Raw genomic sequence first — 6,111 nt, 5'->3', positions numbered from 1 at the left:
TGCATTTGAAATTAATTAATACATACTTGGCAGCCATATATAGGAGTGTTTTGAAAATAACATATCTTGAGAAAGCTTTATATGTAGCTTTACAGAAGTCATTTATACATGCTTCCCCGTGCCATGTCAATATGTTAAATTCACAATTTATTTTGCATTTTATTTATAAAATGGTCAGAAAATATATTTGTCAATGGATTAAAACAGTAAAAATATTATCCTCTAGTACATATTAATAAATCCCTATTATTTTGTTTTGGACCTAAAGATGAATAGTATGGTATGATTTTATAGACCCATTAATTTATATATAAAAATTTGTATTATAAATAGTATTATTGTAAAGTTAATTATTAGGATTTGTCTCCTTATGATTTTGACTGTTTTATATTTGTCAAGTACAGAATATGACAATGTCTTTATTCTTTCAATATGTGTTGTGTCTTCCTGTAACGCCCATTTGAGATACATAGCCATTGCTTATGGTATGGCCTCAAGGTTTACTAAATTGCCCCTAAATGAGGTTGTATATTATTCATGTTGTTTGGTTGGCCTTTGGTTAAGTTTATGTTTTGGGTTTGGTTGAGTGTTTACCTTGGAATTGATCAAGACTTAGCGGATTTTGGAGTTGCAGTCTTCGCCGCAGCGACGTTGGCTTTGTGAATGGCGGTGTCGGTTCTGTAATTCTTCGTCGGGGCGACAGAGAATCCTTCGCCGCGGCGAAGGGTCGGTTGAGTTTTTATTTGAGTTTCTAGAGAATTCTTTCCTAAGGGAAAAATGACCATTATACCCCTAATTAGCAGGAAAAGTGGGGAGTAAAATGCAAGAAAATTTCATGGAGAATAGGTTAGTGTGGGGGTGTGAGTGTAATGAATCAAAGGATAAAGGTGGAATTTTTAAGAAAGAGTAAGGGCAAAATGGGAAAGAGTGTATATTATATGAGCTAATAAGAGTTTAGTTCTCAAAACCCCTTCATTTCACCCATTTCCAACTGCCTCTTCATCTCTCATTTTCTCTCAATTCCTCACTCAATCTTCCAAGGGATTTTTGAGAGTTTTGAGTTGGAATTTGACAAAGAATTGATCCTAAGCAAGAAGAGGAAATAAGGGAAAGCTAAGGTCCAACAAGAGTAGAGAGTTTTAGTGAAGACTACTCAAGTATGAGGTAAGTAAATCCAACTCAAGCTAAAGTTTAAGAAATCTTTGAGTAGAGATTTTCTTTATGCATGTATATATGATGCTTGTTGAGAAATTGAGTAGAGATGTATGTCTATTTGTTGAGAAATGGAGTTGAGATGAATATTCATGTTGTGTTTGTTGGATATGCTTCCTTTATGAGAAATGTTGATGCGTGATGAGTTTGAGATGAAGTTGGAGGAGATTGAGTAAATTTTTTAGGAGTGTTCTTCTATGATAGGAATTATGTCCATAGAAGGGAGTTTGTTCCCATTTTGGATGATTAAAAAGAGAAATAGAGTTTAGGTATAGAGGAGTTTTTGTATGCACATGAGTTGTTTGATGAAATGCCTAAGTGAAAACATGTTACCAAACTGCCCTGTCACAGCCATGACTTTCTAAGTGATTTTTGGGCATTTTACGGATTGAACTGGGTTTAGACCAAAACATAAAAGTTGTACCCTGTCTCTAAGCTTTAAAAGGAGACAAAAATTGTAGCAATCTGATATGTATAACTCAAGTTATGCCTTTTTTAGTGTGACCTGCGCAGAACGACTGTCTTTGATGCAACATTGGATATTGGCATTTCCTAAGTGCATTATTGAGCATGAGCCATCCATGTGCATTAATTGTGCATTGAGAAGTAGCTTAAGAAAGAGTAGAGAACTTTGTGAATAGACTACTCTAAGAGTTAAGCTGTACTATGAGTACTAGCTTGAGGAAGAGATGAGTATTAGCTTGAGCAAGAGTAAAGAATTTTGAGTATAAGTTATACTATGAGTAATAGTTTGAGTGAGCAAGAGTAGAAAATGTTGAGAATAGCAACTCTAAGAGTAAAGAGAATGAGAAAACTCTAATAGTAAAGAGAAAGAGAGATTGAGCACTAGCGAATAAAAGAGAGAAAAGTGCTATAGAAGAGAATAGAGTAGGTTGTGCGATGGGAAACCCGTGAGTGATGAGTAAAGTCATGAGAGTGGGTGCTTTGTGATCCCCAGCCGTGCCTCCGGTTAGATGGGGCCGTGACTGTCATGAAGAGTGGAACATGAGGTTCCAGCCGTGCCTCCGATTAGATGGGGCCGTGACATTCAGAGAGAGAGAGAGAATACACTCATGTGGCCAAGGGTTCTGAATCCATACATGATCGAGGCCGATTGGCAAAGAATGAGTAGAAGTCACGAAGAGTGGGTTAGTGCTTTGTGATCTCCACCCAGCCGTGCTTCTGGTAAGATGAGGCCGTGACATGCAAGTGAGGAAGAATGAGCAAACATGAGAAAGAATAAAGAGAGACAATGAGTAGGATTATGAAAAGTGGGATGAGTACCTAGCCGTGCCTCCGGTAAGATGAGGCCGTGACCTACAACAGAAAATTAATAGAAAAGAGTTATGAGAAAGAGAGACAGAAAAAGAATCAGTAGAAGTCACGTAGAGCGGGAGAAGTCCCGGCCGTGCCTCCGGTAAGATGGGGCCGTGACATTCAAATAGCGAGTTAGTAGAAATGAATTATGAGAAATGAGAATGAGATAATAGAGAGAATGAAAAAGAATGAGAAAGCCTGAGAAAGAATGAGATAGAAAGAGAGAGAGTATGAGAAAGAATGAGAGAGTTTGAGTTAGTAAGAATAGAGAGTAGAAGAAAGAAACATGCAGTTCTTTTGCATTAATTGCATTGCATGTACATCTCAGACATGCATGCACCATGAGTTCTTCCATGGTTAGTGAGAGTATAACGAGAATAAGAGAGAGAACCATGATTTTCCTTCATGGTGAGTATGATAAGAATAAGAGAGAACCATTATTTTCCTTCATGATGAGTAAGAATAATAGAAGGAGATAAAAGAATAAGAACAGAGAGAAAGAAAGAATAAAAAGAGCAGAACAAAGTTAAAGGAGAATAAAAGTATTAGAAAGAAAGAGAAAAACAGTGAGAATTAGAAATAGAAGAACGATAGAGTAAGGAAAGAACCAAAGAGTAAGTTGTGGGGGCAGGTAGTAAAGGATTTACTTACTGCGCATTGTTGTGCTCACCCCATTGTTCTTCCCTGTTTTGCAGGAAATAGGAGCAGCAATTGGATGAACGTCGAGGAGCGGAGAGTATTGGCATTACTATCCACCAGTTATGATATTTTGTATTAAGCAGAAAGTTTTTAATACATAGTATTTTGTATTTGTAAAGAATTATATTTTATTGAGTAAAGAAAAAATTTGAGCCCACTATTTCCCATACGCTATGTATATCTATAATTTACATAGTATGAACTATAAGAATAGTAGTAGAGAGCAGGTGTTACACTTCCTCGCACCATAATTTTACAAAAGATAAATTCAAAATAGTAGTGGCAATATGAAAAACACAACGGAGACTACACTAAGTTCCTCTTCCATAGATGGGAAGTATATGTTTTAGTTTCCTTAATTTTCTTATACTAATTAAATTGCAACAATTATGTAAAGCGACGTTTTGTTTGTTTACTGATAGAATTTATATATAAAACCATAATCTGTTGATACAATATAATTATAAGGACATTCATATATATATATATATATATATATTCAACATAGTTATTGACAATTATATATACATCACTGATCACTTCCAGAGTCTCACCCAGTAACTCTGTGCAATCTTGAAGATTTCCCCGAACAACTACAAGCAATGGATGGTGAAGAAGTTCATGTTCTAGTGGTGAAATATGCAATGCAAGGCCACATTAACTCTATGCTCAGGCTCGCAAAACGCCTCCTAGCAAATGGCCTTCATGTAGTTCTTGCCACCACTGAAAATGGGCGTCAGCCCTTGCTCAACTTCAAAACCTCCGTCACCCAAGAAACCGTTCCCGCTAAATGCCCTACATTCAACCTTGAGTTTTTCTCCAATGGACTTAGCGATGAATTTGATCGTGAAAAGTATCTCGACATTTTCTTTGAGTCGGTCGAAAAATCTCTCAAATTTAATTATCGATCTCAAAGCCAAATGCAATAAAATTTCCTGTATAATTACCAACCCCTTTATGCCATGGGTGCCCGATATTGCTGTAGAACATGATATCCCTTCTGCAATGCTCTGGATACAAGCTTGCGCAGTCTATTCCATCTACTATCATTACTTTAAGCATCCATATCTATCTCCATCGTTAGAAAACCAAGACGACGTCATAGAGTTGCCTGATATGCCAACGTTACTAGTAAGGGACCTTCCTTTATCCTTCCTTCTAGTCGTATTGGTTTGAGAACATTGGTTTCAGATTTTGTTCAAATATTGAATAAGGTCTGTTATGCCTAAAAAGACAGGGCTGACGTGGAGCCTTGTCAACATGGGATGGTTAGAACTTGGGAAGGATCTGTGACCTTCCAAATGCAGCCACGTCGCGTAATGGCACAAGTGGCATGCCCCCATCAGTGCAGTAGGTGAGTGTCAGGCTAGCGGGTGGTTGGAAATCATCCATGTGTCCAAAACTTGCATAAGTCGAGGAAATCCCTCAGACAGGTGAACAAGGGGATGCAGAACAGGATTTGCATAGTACCCACCAACTTGCAGATTTAGTAATCATTACCTTGGTTTCTCCCACTATAAATAGAAGACTCCCCTCTAATTTGCAGGATTGGTTAATTTTACTTTAAAATAGCTTACTTTCTCTCTCTCTATCTCTCTCTCTTGTATTCTCTCTAAACGATAGCTCAGCTCGCTGAATGCGACTTGGCCTTTATCCTCTTGTTAATACAATAACAATAGACGTAGGATTCGCTTTTAAACATTTGAATCACTTTAAACATTGCCTCTCACCCCTTATTTAACTTAATATTCTCGTATCACGTGTGTTTTCTAAGTTCGCTTAGCATTTCACACATGCGAGTAGTGAGTGTCTAAAATCGAGCATCAACAAGGTCAAATGGATTCTGGGGAATTATTTCAATGAGCTAGAGGAGGATATAGCAGGGTCAATGGCTTCTCCTTGTCCAGTTATTCCTATCGGTCCATTAGTGTCACCATTTCTACTAGGACAAAAAGAAATCATAGCGGTTAGCATGGATTTGTGCAGTCCTGAAGATTATTGCATAGAATGGTTTGACAAGAAGCCGCCTTCATCGGTTATTTACATATCATTTGGTAGCATAATCGTAATGACACATAATCAAATTGACAGCATCGCTACGGCGTTACGGAAAAGCGATCAACCATTTGTTTGGGTTATTAAGCCCCCAGAGAAAGGTTCTTCAAAGAAAAGTGGTGAACTGCCATTTGGGTTCCTGGAAGAGACAAAGGAAAGAGGTTTGGTTGTAAAATGGTGTCCTTAAGAGAAAGTATTGATGCACCAGGCTGTGGCTTGCTTCATGACCCATTGTGGGTGGAATTCAACCTTAGAAACCATCGTGGTTGGGATGCCCGTCATTGCTTATCTGGAGTGGACAGATCAATCAATCGATGCAAAACTTTTGGTTGATGTTTTGAAGATTTGCGTGAGGATGAGAAATGGAAAAGACGGAGCTCTTGGCGTAGAAGAGGTGGAAAGGTGTATTATGGAGATGACTGATGAAACGACGGCAACACACATGAAGAAGAGGGCTATTGCTTTGAAGGAGGCAGCAAAGAAAGCCGTAAAGGATGGTGGTTCTTCAGATCAGAATATCAATAATTTTATCAATGAAATAAAAGGAAAATCTTTGTAGCCTGTGTTGTATTAATGATTAGAAACATCAATAAAATCATTCCGTTACAAAGTTTGCATGTTTTAATCAGCAACCTATCACGAAAATCATTAAAAAACCGTGTTTTCTCAAGTAAAAGGAGTACTATCACTTGCCTCCCCCTAGGTTTTCATAAATTGTTAGTTGCATCCCCTGTGGCCTGTGCTGTGGTGGTATAAGAATTAAGAAACCATTTTAGACCTCCCTACACCTCTGAATAAATTATCGGTTACCTCCCTCCTCTCCTTTTT

The 6,111-nt window shown here is 37.8% G+C and overlaps 1 pseudogene; it reads left to right on the top strand.

Moving 5' to 3' along the window:
- The first annotated feature begins 3,830 nt into the window (after nucleotides 1-3,830).
- Nucleotides 3,831-5,842, top strand: LOC116111570 (annotated as a pseudogene).
- The last annotated feature ends 269 nt before the right edge of the window (nucleotides 5,843-6,111 follow it).

The sequence above is a fragment of the Pistacia vera genome, unplaced genomic scaffold (genome assembly GCF_008641045.1).
Source record: "Pistacia vera cultivar Batoury unplaced genomic scaffold, PisVer_v2 Contig645, whole genome shotgun sequence".
NCBI classification, from domain to species: Eukaryota; Viridiplantae; Streptophyta; class Magnoliopsida; order Sapindales; family Anacardiaceae; genus Pistacia; species Pistacia vera.
Note: the sequence above shows the minus strand (reverse complement) of the source record. Positions and strands in the feature narration are given on the sequence as shown.